This window comes from Lissotriton helveticus, chromosome 2_1, assembly GCF_964261635.1.
Source record: "Lissotriton helveticus chromosome 2_1, aLisHel1.1, whole genome shotgun sequence".
Lineage (NCBI taxonomy): Eukaryota > Metazoa > Chordata > Amphibia > Caudata > Salamandridae > Lissotriton > Lissotriton helveticus.
The window spans coordinates 2121653850-2121672824 of NC_136059.1; the positions used below are offsets into that span (position 1 = coordinate 2121653850).

Sequence of the window (18975 nt, forward strand, 5' to 3'; positions counted from 1 at the left end):
ATAACCATGTGTGGAGTTCCTTTTTGTGGTGTGCCTAGTGTGTTGCTGCTGTGTGTGTGTTGCACAAATGCTTTACACATTGCCTCCGGGATAAGCTTGACTGCTCGTGCCAAGCTACCAAGGGGGTGAGCAGGGGTTATCATGGCGTGTAACTCCCTTGCCCTGACTAGAGTGGTGGTTTCTGCCTGGCTTTGGCGCAAGCCTTAGCCAACCAGAAATCCCTTTTCTAACACCCGTTACTTCAGTAGTTATAGTGATATTAATGATTATTATGATTTATAAATGTTGCAAATGCAAATGTAGAAAGAAAGAGGTATCAGATCTTTAACAAAGAGCTAGAAAGAGAAAGAGAGAATTAGAGGACATGAGAGGAAATTATTATGAGATCATGAAGGACTTAGATGGAAGAATGATAAAATGAGAAAGATGTCCAGTACTTTAAATAAGCGTCAATTTGTATTTGTAGGGTATTTTTATGATGGCTCAAAAACGCCTTCAAAAGGGGGATTGGTGGAGCCTGGTTTTGAGAAAATAAAACCTGCTCGGATTGAACCCTCAATAACATTCATTAACAGTGTGCTGTGAGAAATATTATTAAAGAATGCTAAAATAAGGGAAAATGCTTTTGCACATGCATGTACTAATGCATGGATCTAGGCCACAAGTGCTTTGATAAAAGACTAATTCTGCTTTTATGCACATTAATAATGGTTGCTATAGATATAACAAGGGTTGTGCATGGGTTAGTGCAATGCAGGGATGGTGTGCAATGAAATTACATTTCATGAAAATAATACATGTTTGTTTATTTTCTGTAGAAAACATGGGCCTACTTTCCTGCATGCCAGTCTGGTGTAATTATTTGGTAGAGAAAATAAAAGTGGGCTTTAAATGAGAGAACGCAAAAGCATGAAAATGACCTTCGTAGTGTGCTGACTGACTGCCAAGTCACGGAAAAGAAATTAAGATATCAGTGGAAACTAACAACTACCTTCACGAGATGGCAGAGGCAAACAATGGAAGCGCAAAGAGTTGCAACATATAGTGAACTGAAGGAAATATTTACTACGATTGTGTTCAAAGTTGTTTCCTGAGAAGAACCTGTCGTAATGCTGAATGTTCAAGACAAAGAGACATTGAATAAAATGGTCACGATGAGAGTGGTGTGATAGAACACCCCCATCCTTAGCCAATGAGAGACGGAGTTTCTTCTCATATTGAAACATATATGGGTTGGACATTTAGGTTTAGGGTATAATTGAAAGTCCCCGGTGGGTGTGGTTAGGTTGGCTGGAGTATAGCTAGCGGGAGATCATCGCTGTCGTCGGTTTGCAGTTTCCAGATAGAAGTATACCTGTTTCCTGATTTAATCTTTGCCACTCGACTCTTCTTGAGCGGCCTTACTGCCCTTCTTGACCAGAGGGTAGTTTTCCCTGATTCTTGGGTTAGTATAGACAATATCCTGAATTTGTATATTCATTTGCAAATGTATTTTGTCTCTGAAACTTTTCTCACTTCACCTATCCACTCCTTCAATGCATTGTTTATTTGACATTAGTTTGTTTCTATACATTGCTAATATTTTCTCTCCGTCGTAATCTAAATTTTTGCATTGTGTGACTATACTTGCTGAGCATTCATTTTCATTAGTATCTACGATAAACATTATAAATTACACACTAAGGGGGTCATTATGATGGCGGATTTTCCGCATACTCCGGGCCGGCGGAAGCCACCGCCGGCCCGGAGTATGCGGGAAATCCGCCGAGGAGGCCTGAAAGACCCACCGCCAAATCAGGATGGCTGGTGGGTCTCACAATCTGTCCGCCGCTTTTCCGCCGCGGTCGGAAGGCGACCACGGCGGAAAAGCACTAACATGGGTGGCGGTGTCTATCAGACACCGCCAGCCATATTAGGATGTAGGGAAAGTAATGCTTTTCCACGGCGGCTTTTCCGCCGTGAAAAAGCATACGGACCGTCACTTCGGGGGCCGTTGCGGGCCCCCTGGGTGAAGGGGTGGTGGGGGGTGCACATGGGGGGTACCTATGGTACCCCCCTGCATTTGCGTGCACAATGCAGCAGGCACCGCGCGGTGCCTGCCGCTTTGTGCATGCCAATGCGGTGCATGCAATTTTTCACATTGCGGCGGGTGCAGCTTGAAGCTGCACCCGCCGCAATGTTAGAGATAGAGGATGTGACCGCCACCCTGGCGGACACATCCTAATCAGATCGGAGGGAACGCCGCAGCCCATGCGGACGTTCCCTCTTCCTCAGGGGTCGCGGACGGACTCAAGTCCGTCCGCGATCCTAATCGACCCCTGAGTCTGTTATTATTTAGTAGTATAGATGAGTACATAATTATTGCTATCAACTTCTCAACTATAGGTTTGTCGCCATAAATATATACATATTATAAAGAGAAATGCAGGTTCTATTATGTATTTGGTAAGGTGGCAATAATCTTGCATCACACTGAACCCCAGCGTGAATGGGTTAGTTGGGTAGTGAAATTGGGCCTTTGTTTGTGAAAAATTATCGATCGCTGATCGCTGGATCACGCGCACCTCAATTTACCATGCAGGGAGCATACCCATCACAACAGTCTTTTAGACAGTAGTAATATGCGTATATATATATATTTTTTTTATATGCAAGCTCTCCCAAATTGTCATAAAGCAGCATATCAGGGATATACAAAATACAATATATAATTCATAAACGTAAAAATAAAATCTGTAAATTTGTTCAGGTTGACAAATACAATTACATGGAGAAAGCGTGTATCTTCATCTTTCAAAGTGTTTTAATTTACCGATTTCAAAATCTAACAAACACGAAAAGTCAGTGAGGATGGATAGCCTCGAATATAGTTGGGAAAAATCATATTTTGCACACACATACAGTGAACCCCTAATTAAACATCATAGTTTAGCAATGTCCTGTAACACTAACTAAGAGGAGTGATTTCGCAATGCCCCTATTAAAGCAGAAATGCGACCACTAGTCCTGCACTTTTGTCCCCTTCTCAAACGAAATGTTATCTCTCCGGTTATTTGGCAGACTTCTGTGATGTGCCGAGTCTTGTGGTAACCATGCCAACCCCTTTTGTCTGTTTGTTGCTAGCAACCGGGGACAAGTCGTACACTAACTAGACTGCGCATGCCAAAAAAAAGATTTGAACGTCTTTGATTGGAGGGCGCAGGCGCCATGATAAAGCCAGGCCACCGCGACCTCCGTCCGCTTTCTAATCTTAGCACTGTCACTAGTTCAATAGCAATAGGAGAAATTCCAGAACAGTAAACAACACCCCATCGGTGACAGCCTTCGTCAAGTTCTTAAAGGCCTATTAGGTCAGAAAGGGTACACAACACAGTGAAACAATTACATTGATGAGAGTCCTACTTGCAGTCTGTTCATAGCAGTAGAAAACACGAGACCTTTTCGAACAGAACTATCGTCACATTCAGCAGATACAGCAGAAGACTGATGCGCATGCGGGTAAAACTCGCTGCTCCTCCCCAGTAGACTGGTCACACGCACGGTCAACAACTCCCAGTAGTTTATGATTGGCTGAAAGGTGGGTTGGGTTACTGAATAAAGAATAGAGCGCAATAAAGAAGATCCGTGACTGTAGCGAAATAGCGACATCTGCTGGCTACGCAAGGTAAGAACCGTTCTGCCAAGCTAAATTATTCTTCATTACATCGCGACAGCTAATATCCAGACCACATGAAGGCTGAACTGCTGAAGAGCAGCATGATGGCTGGATGCACCGGTAAGAAAGATTAGGGGCAGCTGCCTTAAAGTAAGGTCAGGGAAAGAGAAAAAATATTGTGTGACTGGGAGAATACGATAGAAAGAGATTTATTGGGGAAGTGTTTTTATAGAGATACAGAGCAGTGGACAGACTGAAGCAGTGGGAGAGACAAGGTTATTTGAAAAGGGTGGATTAGGAAAGATAGGCTGATTATGGGAAGGATTATTAAAGAACAGAAGTCTGAGCCCATGTAAGAAAGAATTGACAGACGCATATTCGCTTATATAATGGCATAGGAGACAGGTAAAGCACTGGAAACGAATCTTTGAAGATGTATATGTGTAAGTAAGGAGAGTCTTGAAGTGGTGATTAAGTTTATAAATCGTACATGTAGGAAGAGGAAATTAGCATGATTAACATGCGCTGGATTCTTCCCCATGAGTGCCATTTCCACTTTACAAATACAAACCTGTATTCTATAATGAATGCATGACCTCTGTCTGACTTGAAGTAGTCTTGCTGCTACTACCTATACCATCTACATCTAAGAATTGGTAAATCAATGCGGTTGTAAGAATCAAAAGGAGAAACTGTCATATGTATCTATCTTTGTGCTTTTTGTAATGATCGTAACTAGCAACTGCTTGTAACTTGTATCTCTTGTAATCAAATCTGTTTTTGTAAGCACTGTAACACCTTTGGGTAATGTCCATGCTATATAAAAAAAATCATAAATAATGCAATTCATATAAAATTATAAGGAAATGTATTAGAACATCTGCCACCCTGTTAAGATGATGCTAAGAGTTAAGAATGTGTTCCCTCAAACAAGGTTATTATGTCATTCTTATTCTGAGGTAGTTTGTGTTTGAGTAGGTGGCACTAGGCCCACATACTTGCGAATAATGTACACACTAACACAGTAGTAGGTAGGCCCAGGGCACATGGGCCCGGACACTTTTATTAGCAGGGTCACCTGACTGGTGACGCCTGTGGTGGGTGGGTGTTAGTATGGGGTAATACAGAACAAAACACTAGAACGTGTCCAGCAGGACAATACACCCCTCCCAAAATGTTATGAAAAGAAACAAACAGAAATCCAACCTATAAGGAAAACAAATAAGCAATGTACAACACTAAATGAGTCTCTACAGGCCATCTGCAAGGCAGCGCTGGATCTTTAGACTACATGGTTGGGATGCTTTAGTCCACCTTGGTGATGTAGTTCACTGCCTGGTCTCACGGTGTATTTACATAGTTCTAATAGAAATGCATCTGGAGTGGTGTTGGAGTCCACTTTGGAGATGTTGCAGGCGCTCACGTTCTGGTGGCCGACAAACCTATGGCTATTGAGGATGACCTTGGTGGTTGAGGCCCTTCCTTGGAGGCAACATACTTGATGAACTTTCCAGTTCCCTATAGCCGAGCAGCCTCAGACTTGCCTCTCCTGCCTGGACTCCCCTCTCACAGGGGTTTCCTGGAGGGCCTTCCTGCCGGCCTGCCATGGGACCGCGTGGACTCTGCGGGCTTCGTGTAGGCCGCACGTAGGCGTCGCTGAGGAACTGCCTACAGGACCACAGCCAAGTCACTCATGTAGCTGCAGAGGGTGGTGTCTCAGTCTGGGTGTGCTCACCATCAGAGCTCAGGTTTTATGCCTTACTCACATGTCTTTGGGTGACCAATCTTCATCTGTTACCTCCGTGCTTCCTGGTGCCTGTTGTCGAGCTGCTGCCGACGCATCTCTACCAATCCAGATTTCCCTCTCAACGGGATTCCGTTGAGGCTATTGCCCCTGGATTGCCACGTGACCGTGTGTGCTGTGCAGGCCTTTTGTAGGCCGCGCAGAGGGGTCGCTGCAGAACTCCCAACAGGGCCCGTGTAACCCCAAAGGTGGATGGTCCAATGGTCGGGAACGCTCTTCTTCGGCAGGCTTCCGGTTCACTGGGACACACAAAAGGTTCATGGGTGGCAAGCGTACCACAGTGCCAGGAATGCCTCGTTGAGCTCTGGCTGTCTCAAGTGGTTGGATCCACTCTGGTGGTGCAATGCTCCTTTGGTGTTCTTGGTGATGATGCACTTTGGATGATGAACATGATACCTTTCCTTCAGTTGGGCAAACAGGCCGGGATCTCTTGTTTTCAGTGACCTCATGGATTGAGGAGGACTGGAGGGGCTTTGTGGCCACTTGCAGTTGTCTTCCAGCAGGTGCACTTGGCTAGGCGCAATGCTATCGATGCCAAGCAGCTGTGACAGGTGAGAGGACGCTCGAACTGTGAAGCGTGGGGCCTGGACACTGAACGCGCTTGCTAGTGGCTTACAGTTGGTCCTCCCGTGAAGCTGTCTCCATTGACGTCTCTGCACCCTGGAGGCTGGCTTGTGCTGATGAACACCTTCTCCAGTGCTGGTATGAGTCACCTGTCCTGTCACTCTTCTACTTTCCCTCTTGCACGCCGTTTTTAATGGTTGTTTGCCCTCTGGCGTCGTGCTACTATCCTTTCCTTCTTCGCGGAACGGCGTCATGCTACGTTCTTCTGCTTCTTCTGACAAGGTTCGGCACTTGGATGTGGCGTCCTGCCACATGTCTCATGTTTGCGCCACATGGACATCTCGCTGGTCGTGTCCGGTACTTGGGATGATTTTTACTGTGCTGCTGACCTGTCGCAGGTCTGTCCTGTTGGTAGGACATGCGTCTTCTCCTTGAAGACATCTTGCAGGCCCCTTTCCCTCTTCAGGGGTTTTCGCAGTGCACCTCTTCTAGGATGTCAGGTTACTACTTCACTCGAGGGCATCGTGCTTGCGCCTTCGTGGTGCTTGATCCTGCCGCCGTTCAGGCATGCTTGGTGAGGTCGGTCACTTTGTGTGATGTGTTTGTTGCTTGTGGTGCAATGTGGCATCAAGCCACGTGTTGCGTGTCCTTGGAGCATATGCTGCGGTGGCAGCATGCCATGTTGAGTGTGCAACTTTTCTCTCACCTGTCTGCGGCCACTGGTGACTCCATCTTGAGGCAGTGTTATCTGGCCCACTGTGGGGCTTCGCTAATGCGGTGGAGATGTACAGAATCTCCACACTGCCTTCAACATTGCTTCTTCTTGTGGAGATGTCTCTAGCCCCTGGGCACCTGCCTATGCTGTCATGTTCGCTGGTGCAGCCTTCTGTCCACCTCTGACCTTGTGAGCTCTGTCCTCTTCTTGGCGCCCTCTTCTGGCACTTGGCATGCTTGCTCTTCTTCCTTGTGGTGGTGGCTGTTCACTGCCAGTGGTGTGTGGTGCACTCTTCTCACTTGAGGGTGTGTAAGACAGCCACTCGGGATTGCACATTCAGCGCACATCTTGCTTGTGTCTGCATGGAGCTTGGCTGCTCTCGCTCTTATTACCTTCTCTGGACGTTGCTTGGCCATGTGATGCTTCTCTTGGCCGGGGCAGCTCTGAGCTGCCCTGGGTGGGGGTAGCAATCTCTTTCGTCCTCGCTGCAGTGACTGACAGCCACCAGGGGGGGTCATGTGACTTGAATGGTCTCCACTATGGTGTGGGAGATGGGGGCACAGCTCAATATGTGCATTGGGAAGGTGGCAGCAAAACATGTTTATGTCTTTGCGCGAAACCTTTTTTTGCAGTTTATGTTCTGCCCCTTTCTTTTGATGCTTGCCACTGAGGCAGAAGGGGGCACCATGTGCAGGCCGGTCTGCCATGCCTGTCTTGCTCCTCACTCATTGGGGGGACTGGGAGAGGTTGGCTGATGTGCCATGAAGCGCCTCTTCACTCTAACAGTGATGGCAAGTGGCCACCGGAGGTCCTCACAGTCTTTTCCTGGGCAGTCTCGGGGTTTCCTTGCAGTCCTCAGTCATTCCTCCAGTCGTGTGCAGTGCAAGAGGGTCGCCACTAGGTGGCAGTGTCACCTTCTCTTCTCTGAACCCTCTTAGGACGTTCCGGTGCCTCGTGAAGCAGCCGCTGCAATGCTCACCTGATGGGAAGAGTTATGGATGCACACCACGCCTCTCGTTGCCAGGGGTGGCGCACCAGGCTCATATGCGGCAGTTTGTACTTACCAGCAGTTGCTGAGGTATCAGCCGTCTCCATGTGGCATTGAGCAGGTGAGTGAGAATATGTCATGGGCATTGCTCCCTTATTCTTTAGGGCAGCAGGGCCCAGCAGCTTGCTAGAGGATAGAGGCCTCATGAAGCATTGTAGATACTAGGGAGATAAACACACTTGGTGATGGGGCAGTTTACTTTCCTGCAACTATCTCAGATGACCACAGCAGCTTTCTCAGGGTTGCAGTCCATTTCCTTTGGATGATATCCCCATGAGACTGGTGCGGTGAGTGACCACCAGTGGCCACTAGGCGGCAGTGCACTAACATTCATAGGCCTGACGGCTTTCTTAATGCCATGGGCCTCATCACTTTCTCAGGCGCTGCATTTGTGTCTCATTTTAAGACTCAGCTGGCAAGCAAACACGTGCGGCGGAGACCCCTGTGAAGTAGCTGCACTTCCTCGTGGTGGTGGGCAGCACCTCCTCGAGCCTTTCCACTCCTGGACCAGGGGATGGCAGCATTCTTTAGGGTGGGGGCTCAATCTTGCTGACTGCTCTTAAGGGGTTCCTGCACCTCTTTATGGTCTGTTTTCAAGACTGATTTCGGCCTCATATACTCAGGCTTCTGAGCAGCTGATGGAAGTCTTTCAACATGGCGGCTGCCTTTTACTGGTTCTAGGCCACGCAGGGACAGCAGACCCGGGGGGTCACACAATGTAGGACCGGTTAGGCAGCCCGTCTCCTTCCCACAACCTCTCCGGTTGGGCCTAAAAGGCAGCCGACATAACTTTTCTACAGTTGGCAGGCTGGTGCCTTTTTCCCTCTTCTCTTGGTTGCTGGCACTTGGCCACAGTTTTCTTGCCCTGCGTGGGCATTGTAGGTTCGGGAGTGGGGGTCCACCTCCTACGGCGCGGCTTGCTTCTCTCGTGCTGGGTCAGTAGTGTAGACACTTCATTGAGGACCTACGGTGTTAACTGCAGCACCTTATATCCTCCAGATCTCTCTTCCTCCGGTCCAATTGGCATGGTGGGGGCTGCAGGGCTTTGCTGGTGGGCGCCAGCGTACTGACTCTCCAGGAGGCTTTACCCTCACCCTGAACCCGTTGCTGTCCTAATTGCAGTAGGTGCAAGGCTGCCATATGACCTGGCTACTCTTCTCCCTACCAGGAACAGCTGCCAGCACCCACGTGGGCCGTCCTGCTCGTCGTCATTGTAGAGTAGTCGGCGCTAGGCCCACATACTTGCACATAATGCACACATTGACACAGTAGTGGGGTACGGGCAGTGGTCGAAGTGGGGGAAAAAAAGTAGGGGAACTGTGGGTGGAGACTCAGAGGGCGGGGATAACCCAAGGATTGGATCAGTGGGTGGAGTCAGAGGTGTGGCCAAAATGTGCCAAATATCCCAATATTTAGTATTTGTTTTGCATTTCACCGACCAGTTACAGCTTATTGTGTTATTGAATTCAACCAATGGATACACTTGATTATTTAAGGTTTAATAGGAGTTATTGGCATTTAAATACATTCAAAAAGTTGAATATATTTCCAATCACACAATGTCCCAAATATGCTTAAATGTGGAATCACAAGCCATTTGTCTCCAAGCCATGCAGTTTCTCTCATTATCACTTCTCCGCCCTTCTTCCACAAGAGCAGTTCAAACATGAATGGCAAAATATCCTAGTTTGCAAATGTTTTCTATATAATTATGGCCCTGCCATATTTGTCACATAATACACCATCCACTGCATAATCTTGCAGTTTTAGCTAATCATTTTTGTAGCTCAAACGGATAAAAAGCTACTAAAAACGTGACTTGAGTTGCTGCAAAGTGGACGACCCTTTGCAAAGGTTGACTGATCACCTTTCTCACTGCTGCATTTGCATGTTATACTGATACTAATGGGGCAGATTCTTTGCAGAGACTTAACATGTGTAAAAATGTCTGAATAATAAAGTATAAGAAAATATATTGCATTACGTTGCACCTTTTTTTTCTGTTGCATAATTTAGTCAATACTGCAGCATCATTTTGTCCCCCATTGCTGCATAATTCCAGTGGCTCCAGAGCAGGTTGCACATGTTAAAAGTGCTTTTGCATGAAGCAGAGAGTGTGAAGTTTGCAAACTTAGTTTGGTGTGTGTGCAAATCCTGCATTGCCGATCCTTGTTGAGTTACAGCTACTACTGCTGAAGCAAGGCCAATGGAGGTACCAATGGGTGTTGCAGACTGGCCTCGATGGCAGGGCCGGCTTTAGTGCTGGTGGCGCCCTGTGCAACAATGTTTGTTGGTGCCCCCAAAGGTCACCTACGCCTTGAACACTACACAGAGACAAACATGTATACGTGTGTCAAATCACTGTATAGGAAATGTTACATAAGACAAAGGACTACAAGGTGTAGAAGCCACATGACAACCATACTAGTAGGCAGTATAGTTTAATAGTTCACTGTTCTATGTTAGCATTTTCACTTATAAACTGCAAATAACAAAAGGATCTCTCTGACACAAGCAGTAACCTTACTAACCTAGTTAACATTATGTGCACTTTGTGACCTGCATGGTTCATGTTCTTTGCAGCAGGCACATTAACCCTCTGTGCCACCTTTCCAGGAGTCAACCCTTCCACTAGACACAACTCTGATCTCTCTCTAGGAAGAACATTAATCAACAAATTTTTCATGTCATCTTTATTGTTGCTGAAAGTTCCTGGAGGCCAGAAAGGAGGCAGCAAGTTTTTTTAAAACCATAATATACTTGAAAACACTGCGCACCCACCCAAAATAGGTACCTATGACCACAGTGACAGAGTCACAGTGACTGGATCACTGTTGCTCTCGGGTGTGTTGCTTCGTAGGCCTGCCCACAAGGCTGGAGGTAAACTTCAGTATGGATTGTGGTGTCAGGCCTTCAAGGTTTACCCACAATTGCCACTGCAAAGGTCCACCTGCTGGTGCTGACACCTGGGCTTCTAAGGTCTAGTGGGGCTTTCTAAGTTCTAGCATGGGAATGTGCTCCCTCAGGAGAGTGGTATGGGGGACAGGTCATGAAGGCTGAACCCGGCTCCCCTGTTCCAAATTTGACATCTCTGGCCATAGTGCCACATCCTCTCCCCCACTGAACACCATACTGCCCCACTGAGAAAAACTCACACAGCCTTCAGCTACAACGCAATTGTGCCCCGCTATAAACACCAGGATGCGACTTAATTCAAATAATGCATTTGATAAGATTAATATGCTGTACAAAAGGGGGTGGTAATGGACGGAGCATCTGAACCAATCAAACACTCACACCCAGTTAAAAGATCTGGGTTTAATCCATCACCGTTCTTTAGCTCACTCTGCCACCCCAGTTCAGACATGGCTATATGCAAATCAGTCTGACCCTGTGCTTCATGGGAACAGTGCAGCCCGAACTGCCAAACCATGCCTTGCCTGGACCGGAAACAAGCTTCCAAGGACCGGTTTCTGGCATTACAGCCGTCTTCAGCCCGGCTTGCTTGAATCCAGTGGCAAAGTGAGCAAGGGACTCACGTCTGAGCATACCCTGCCACACTTATGGCGGCCAAAAGTGGTACAAAAGGGGGTGGTAATGGACGGAGCATCTGAACCAATCAAACACTCACACCCAGTCAAAAGATCTGGGTTTAATCCATCACCGTTCTTTAGCTCACTCTGCCACCCCAGTTCAGACATGGCTATATGCAATTCAGTCTGACCCTGTGCCTCATGGGAACAGTGCAGCCCGAACTGCCAAGCCATGCCTTCCCTGGACCGGAAACAAGCTTCCGAGGACCGGTTTCTGGCATTACAGCCGTCTTCAGCCCGGCTTGCTTGAATCCAGTGGCAAAGTGAGCAAGGGACTCACGTCTGAGCATACCCTGCCACACTTATGGCGGCCAAAAGCGGTACAAAAGGGGGTGGTAATGGACGGAGCATCTGAACCAATCAAACACTCACACCCAGTCAAAAGATCTGGGTTTAATCCATCACCGTGCTTTAGCTCACTCTGCCACCCCAGTTCAGACATGGCTATATGCAAATCAGTCTGACCCTGTGCTTCATGGGAACAGTGCAGCCCGAACTGCCAAACCATGCCTTGCCTGGACCGGAAACAAGCTTCCAAGGACCGGTTTCTGGCATTACAGCCGTCTTCAGCCCGGCTTGCTTGAATCCAGTGGCAAAGTGAGCAAGGGACTCACGTCTGAGCATACCCTGCCACACTTATGGCGGCCAAAAGTGGTACAAAAGGGGGTGGTAATGGACGGAGCATCTGAACCAATCAAACACTCACACCCAGTCAAAAGATCTGGGTTTAATCCATCACCGTTCTTTAGCTCACTCTGCCACCCCAGTTCAGACATGGCTATATGCAATTCAGTCTGACCCTGTGCCTCATGGGAACAGTGCAGCCCGAACTGCCAAGCCATGCCTTCCCTGGACCGGAAACAAGCTTCCGAGGACCGGTTTCTGGCATTACAGCCGTCTTCAGCCCGGCTTGCTTCAATCCAGTGGCAAAGTGAGCAAGGGACTCACGTCTGAGCATACCCTGCCACACTTATGGCGGCCAAAAGCGGTACAAAAGGGGGTGGTAATGGACGGAGCATCTGAACCAATCAAACACTCACACCCAGTCAAAAGATCTGGGTTTAATCCATCACCGTGCTTTAGCTCACTCTGCCACCCCAGTTCAGACATGGCTATATGCAAATCAGTCTGAGCCTGTGCCTCATGGGAGCAGTGCAGCCCGAACTGCCAAACCATGCCTTGCCTGGACCGGAAACAAGCTTCCAAGGACCGGTTTCTGGCATTACAGCCGTCTTCAGCCCGGCTTGCTTGAATCCAGTGGCAAAGTGAGCAAGGGACTCACGTCTGAGCATACCCTGCCACACTTATGGCGGCCAAAAGTGGTACAAAAGGGGGTGGTAATGGACGGAGCATCTGAACCAATCAAACACTCACACCCAGTCAAAAGATCTGGGTTTAATCCATCACCGTTCTTTAGCTCACTCTGCCACCCCAGTTCAGACATGGCTATATGCAATTCAGTCTGACCCTGTGCCTCATGGGAACAGTGCAGCCCGAACTGCCAAGCCATGCCTTCCCTGGACCGGAAACAAGCTTCCGAGGACCGGTTTCTGGCATTACAGCCGTCTTCAGCCCGGCTTGCTTGAATCCAGTGGCAAAGTGAGCAAGGGACTCACGTCTGAGCATACCCTGCCACACTTATGGCGGCCAAAAGCGGTACAAAAGGGGGTGGTAATGGACGGAGCATCTGAACCAATCAAACACTCACACCCAGTCAAAAGATCTGGGTTTAATCCATCACCGTGCTTTAGCTCACTCTGCCACCCCAGTTCAGACATGGCTATATGCAAATCAGTCTGACCCTGTGCTTCATGGGAACAGTGCAGCCCGAACTGCCAAACCATGCCTTGCCTGGACCGGAAACAAGCTTCCAAGGACCGGTTTCTGGCATTACAGCCGTCTTCAGCCCGGCTTGCTTGAATCCAGTGGCAAAGTGAGCAAGGGACTCACGTCTGAGCATACCCTGCCACACTTATGGCGGCCAAAAGTGGTACAAAAGGGGGTGGTAATGGACGGAGCATCTGAACCAATCAAACACTCACACCCAGTCAAAAGATCTGGGTTTAATCCATCACCGTTCTTTAGCTCACTCTGCCACCCCAGTTCAGACATGGCTATATGCAATTCAGTCTGACCCTGTGCCTCATGGGAACAGTGCAGCCCGAACTGCCAAGCCATGCCTTCCCTGGACCGGAAACAAGCTTCCGAGGACCGGTTTCTGGCATTACAGCCGTCTTCAGCCCGGCTTGCTTGAATCCAGTGGCAAAGTGAGCAAGGGACTCACGTCTGAGCATACCCTGCCACACTTATGGCGGCCAAAAGCGGTACAAAAGGGGGTGGTAATGGACGGAGCATCTGAACCAATCAAACACTCACACCCAGTCAAAAGATCTGGGTTTAATCCATCACCGTGCTTTAGCTCACTCTGCCACCCCAGTTCAGACATGGCTATATGCAAATCAGTCTGAGCCTGTGCCTCATGGGAGCAGTGCAGCCCGAACTGCCAAGCCATGACTTCCCTGGACCGGAAACAAGCTTCCAAGGACCGGTTTCTGGCATTACAGCCGTCTTCAGCCCGGCTTGCTTGAATCCAGTGGCATAGTGAGCAAGGGACTCACGTCTGAGCATACCCTGCCACACTTATGGCAGCCAAAAGCGGTACAAAAGGGGGTGGTAATGGACGGAGCATCTGAACCAATCAAACACTCACACCCAGTCAAAAGATCTGGGTTTAATCCATCACCGTTCTTTAGCTCACTCTGCCACCCCAGTTCAGACATGGCTATATGCACATCAGTCTGACCCTGTGCCTCATGGGAACAGTGCAGCCCGAACTGCCAAGCCATGCCTTCCCTGGACCGGAAACAAGCTTCCGAGGACCGGTTTCTGGCATTACAGCCGTCTTCAGCCCGGCTTGCTTGAATCCAGTGGCAAAGTGAGCAAATGACTCACGTCTGAGCATACCCTGCCACACTTATAGCGGCCAAAAGCGGTACAAAAGGGGGTGGTAATGGACGGAGCATCTGAACCAATCAAACACTCACACCCAGTCAAAAGATCTGGGTTTAATCCATCACCGTTCTTCAGCTCACTCTGCCACCCCAGTTTAGACATGGCTATATGCAATTCAGTCTGACCCTGTGCCTCGTGGGAACAGTGCAGCCCGAACTGCCAAGCCATGCCTTCCCTGGACCGGAAACAAGCTTTAGAGGACCGGTTTCTGGCGTGACAGCCGTCTTCAGCCCGGCTTGCTTGAATCCAGTGGCAAAGTGAGCAAGGGACTCACGTCTGAGCATACCCTGCCACACTTATGGTGGCCAAAAGCGGTACAAAAGGGGGTGTAATGGACGGAGCATCTGAACCAATCAAACACTCACACCCAGTCAAAAGATCTGGGTTTAATCCATCACCGTTCTTTAGCTCACTCTGCCACCCCAGTTCAGACATGGCTATATGCAAATCAGTCTGAGCCTGTGCCTCATGGGAGCAGTGCAGCCCGAACTGCCAAGCCATGCCTTCCCTGGACCGGAAACAAGCTTCCAAGGACCGGTTTCTGGCATTACAGCCGTCTTCAGCCCGGCTTGCTTGAATCCAGTGGCATAGTGAGCAAGGGACTCACGTCTGAGCATACCCTGCCACACTTATGGCAGCCAAAAGCGGTACAAAAGGGGGTGGTAATGGACGGAGCATCTGAACCAATCAAACACTCACACCCAGTCAAAAGATCTGGGTTTAATCCATCACCGTTCTTTAGCTCACTCTGCCACCCCAGTTCAGACATGGCTATATGCACATCAGTCTGACCCTGTGCCTCATGGGAACAGTGCAGCCCGAACTGCCAAGCCATGCCTTCCCTGGACCGGAAACAAGCTTCCGAGGACCGGTTTCTGGCATTACAGCCGTCTTCAGCCCGGCTTGCTTGAATCCAGTGGCAAAGTGAGCAAATGACTCACGTCTGAGCATACCCTGCCACACTTATAGCGGCCAAAAGCGGTACAAAAGGGGGTGGTAATGGACGGAGCATCTGAACCAATCAAACACTCACACCCAGTCAAAATATCTGGGTTTAATCCATCACCGTTCTTTAGCTCACTCTGCCACCCCAGTTCAGACATGGCTATATGCAATTCAGTCTGACCCTGTGCCTCATGGGAACAGTGCAGCCCGAACTGCCAAGCCATGCCTTCCCTGGACCGAAACAAGCTTCCAAAGACCGGTTTCTGGCATTACAGCCGTCTTCAGCCCGGCTTGCTTGAATCCAGTGGCAAAGTGAGCAAGGGACTCACGTCTGAGCATACCCTGCCACACTTATGGCGGCCACAAGTGGTACAAAAGGGGGTGGTAATGGACAGAGCATCTGAACCAATCAAACACTCACACCCAGTCAAAAGATCTGGGTTTAATCCATCACCGTTTGTTTATTTGTTTATTAAAACTTTTATAGCGCGCTCTGTTACCACGGGGTATCCTGGCGCGGTGAGTGAATTGAGAACATAGATGCTGGAGCAAGGCCTGGATGAACTACAAAAGAGGGGCATTGAACAAATGGGTCTTGAGATCCTTCTTAAACACAGAAATGGTTGGTGAGGCTCTGAGGGGAAGGGGGAGGGCATTCCAGGCAGAGGCTGCTTTAACTGAAATGGATTGACCTCCCATACGTGCATATTTGAATTTAGGGGTGGTTAATAAACATAGATTGGCCGATCGAAGGGCACGGTTGGGAGTGTAAAATGAAAACCTTTTCTGCAGATATATTGGTCCCTGGCCATGGACTGCTCTAAATGCCAACACAAGGATTTTAAACAGAATTCGATGTGGTACTGGTAGCCAGTGCAGACTGCGTAAGTGGCTGCGCACGCTTGACCTCCTTGGGAGAGAGAAAAGCAGACGTACTGCAGCGTTTTGTATCACCTGCAGGCGGTGAACCATGTACGCAGGTAGACCACTGAATAAGGCATTGGCGTAGTCGAGCCGGGAAAGGATCAGAGCTCGAAGGACAGACTCCTTGGCTGCCCTAGGCAAAAGAGGAAAGAATTTCCTCAGGGCACGCAAGGTGCCAAAGCAGATGCCGGTCAATTTTTTTATGTGATCCGCAAACTTTAGATCCTGACCGAACCAGACCCCCAGGTTCTTAGCTGGGCCTCCCGTCGCACTGGGACAGGGCAGGTCCGGGGGCCAAATCTGGTCCTTGAAATTGACAGGAAAGGGGCCGAAGAATAAGACCTCGGACTTATCTTCGTTGCACTTAAGTTGGACTTGTGCAAGCCACCTGAAAACTTCCGACAGACAATGCTGGACTGCTGATGGATCGGACACACCCTTAGGCCATGTGAATAGCAGCTGAGTGTCATCAGCATATACTATTATCTTGGCTCCCAGATGTTCCGCCAGATAAAGTAAAGGGGTCATATAAACGTTAAACAATAAAGGGCTTAACGTAGAACCCTGCGGGACTCCAGTTGACAGTCTCTTCGGGGCCGACGAATAGGGGGGCATCCAGACCTGTTTAGTTCTATCACTCAGGAATGATGACAGCCAGTCAAGGGCTAACCCAGAGATGCCAACAGCACGCAATCTGTCAATCAGTAAGGCATGTGGGACCGTATCGAAGGCGGCAGAGAGGTCCAATAAAATCAGGACCGCTCTGCCACCTCCGTCCAGGCACTCACGAACAGCCTCCGAAACCTCAACTAGAGCTGTTTCGGTACTGTAGGCAGCTCTAAATCCTGACTGAGCAGGATGTAGGGCGTGAGAGGACTCAATGAAGCTGTCCAGTTGTTTAAAGGCCACCTTTTCACACACCTTCGCCAGAGCTGGCAGCAGTGAAATGGGCCGATAGCTCGATGGTAGTGCTGGGTCTGAACCGGCCTTTTTTAATAAAGGGAGCAGCTTTGCCTCCTTCCAACTTCTCGGGATCATGGCCGTGGACAGGGAGAGGTTAATGATGTACGTCACCTCTTGAATAATGGTGTCCGTTATCCCGCCCAAAACCCTGGCTGGGCAGGGGTCTGAGGGAGATCCAGACTTTAAAGCGGTCAGGAATTGCCGTATGTCCAGTTCCGAAGCCGGGAGGAAGGCAACGAGTTGGTCCTGTAGACATAGTCTATCCGATCCAAGTAGGACAGGAGGAGTCGTAAGGGACTTTTGAGCCATTTCTAAGTCCGATTGTATGTTTGCAATTTTGTCCATAAAATAGCAGGACAGTTCTTCACACCATTGGGCTGAAGAAGGGAGCTGGGGTTGGGCAGCACAGGGAGATAGAAAGTTTTGGACAATTGAGAAGATCTCTTTGCTGTTGTTTTCCGCCTTCTCAATTCTGTCCGAATAATACCTACTTTTAGCTGTCTTGATCGCAGCATAATAGTCCATTTGGGCTGCTCGTAAAGCTTTCTTTGCGGCAGGCAGGTAGGCTTGTCTCCATGCTCGCTCTAGTTTTTTGCAGACCAGCTTCTGTTCTCGCAGGGCATGCGTGAACCATGGTTGGGAGGGTCGTGACCGCATTCGCCGGACACCCCCCATATTAGTGGAGGTGGCGACACCGTTCGCTATCCAGGAATTGAATGCATCAACAGTCGCTTCTAGCTCCATCTATGGGCCAAACGGGTGTCGGAAAGAGACTTAGATAAGGACAACACATTAATCCGCGGATGGTGTACCATAGAAGGAGTTTTCCTCAAACCCTCATCTAGCTGCCAGGCAAACTTGATCATAAAATGGTCGGACCACACCATAGGCATAGGGGGGGACAGACTGATATCAAAATTAGTGCAGATTAAGTCAAGAACCGTGCTTTAGCTCACTCTGCCACCCAAGTTCAGACATGGCTATATGCAAATCAGTCTGACCCTGTGCCTCATGGGAACAGTGCAGCCCGAACTGCCAAGCCATGCCTTCCCTGGACCGGAAACAAGCTTCCGAGGACCGGTTTCTGGCATTACAGCCGTCTTTAGCCCGGTTTGCTTGAATCCAGTGGCAAAGTGAGCAAGGGACTCACGTCTGAGCATACCCTGCCACACTTATGGCGGCCAAAAGCGGTACAAAAGGGAGTGGTAATGGACGGAGCATCTGAACCAATCAAACACTCACACCCATTCAAAAGATCTGGGTTTAATCCATCACCGTTCTTTAGCTCACTCTGCCACCCCAGTTCAGACATGGCTATATGCAAATCAGTCTGACCCTGTGCCTCATGGGAAAAGTGCAGCCCGAACTGCCAAGCCATGCCTTCCCTGGACCGGAAACAAGCTTCCGAGGACCGGTTTCTGGCATTTCAGCCGTCTTCAGCCCGGCTTGCTTGAATCCAGTGGCAAAGTGAGCAAGGAACTCACATCTGAGCATAGCCTGCCACACTTATGGCGGCCAAAAGCGGTACAAAAGGGGGTGGTAATGGACGGAGCATCTGAACCAATCAAACACTCACACCCAGTCAAAAGATCTGGGTTTAATCCATCACCGTTCTTTAGCTCACTCTGCCACCCCAGTTCAGACATGGCTTTATGCAAATCAGTCTGAGCCTGTGCCTCATGGGAGCAGTGCAGCCCGAACTGCCAAGCCATGCCTTCCCTGGACCGGAAACAAGCTTCCAAGGACCGGTTT

The 18975-nt window shown here is 49.1% G+C and overlaps 1 long non-coding RNA gene across 1 annotated transcript in view; it reads left to right on the top strand.

Moving 5' to 3' along the window:
• Positions 1-3687: 3687 nt before the first annotated feature.
• Positions 3688-18975, top strand: part of LOC144820025 (uncharacterized) — a 115988-nt gene continuing 100700 nt past the window's right edge. The window contains exon 1 of the long non-coding RNA XR_013607677.1: positions 3688-3775. This is a non-coding gene — a long non-coding RNA (uncharacterized LOC144820025). The remainder of the gene's footprint in view (positions 3776-18975) is intronic.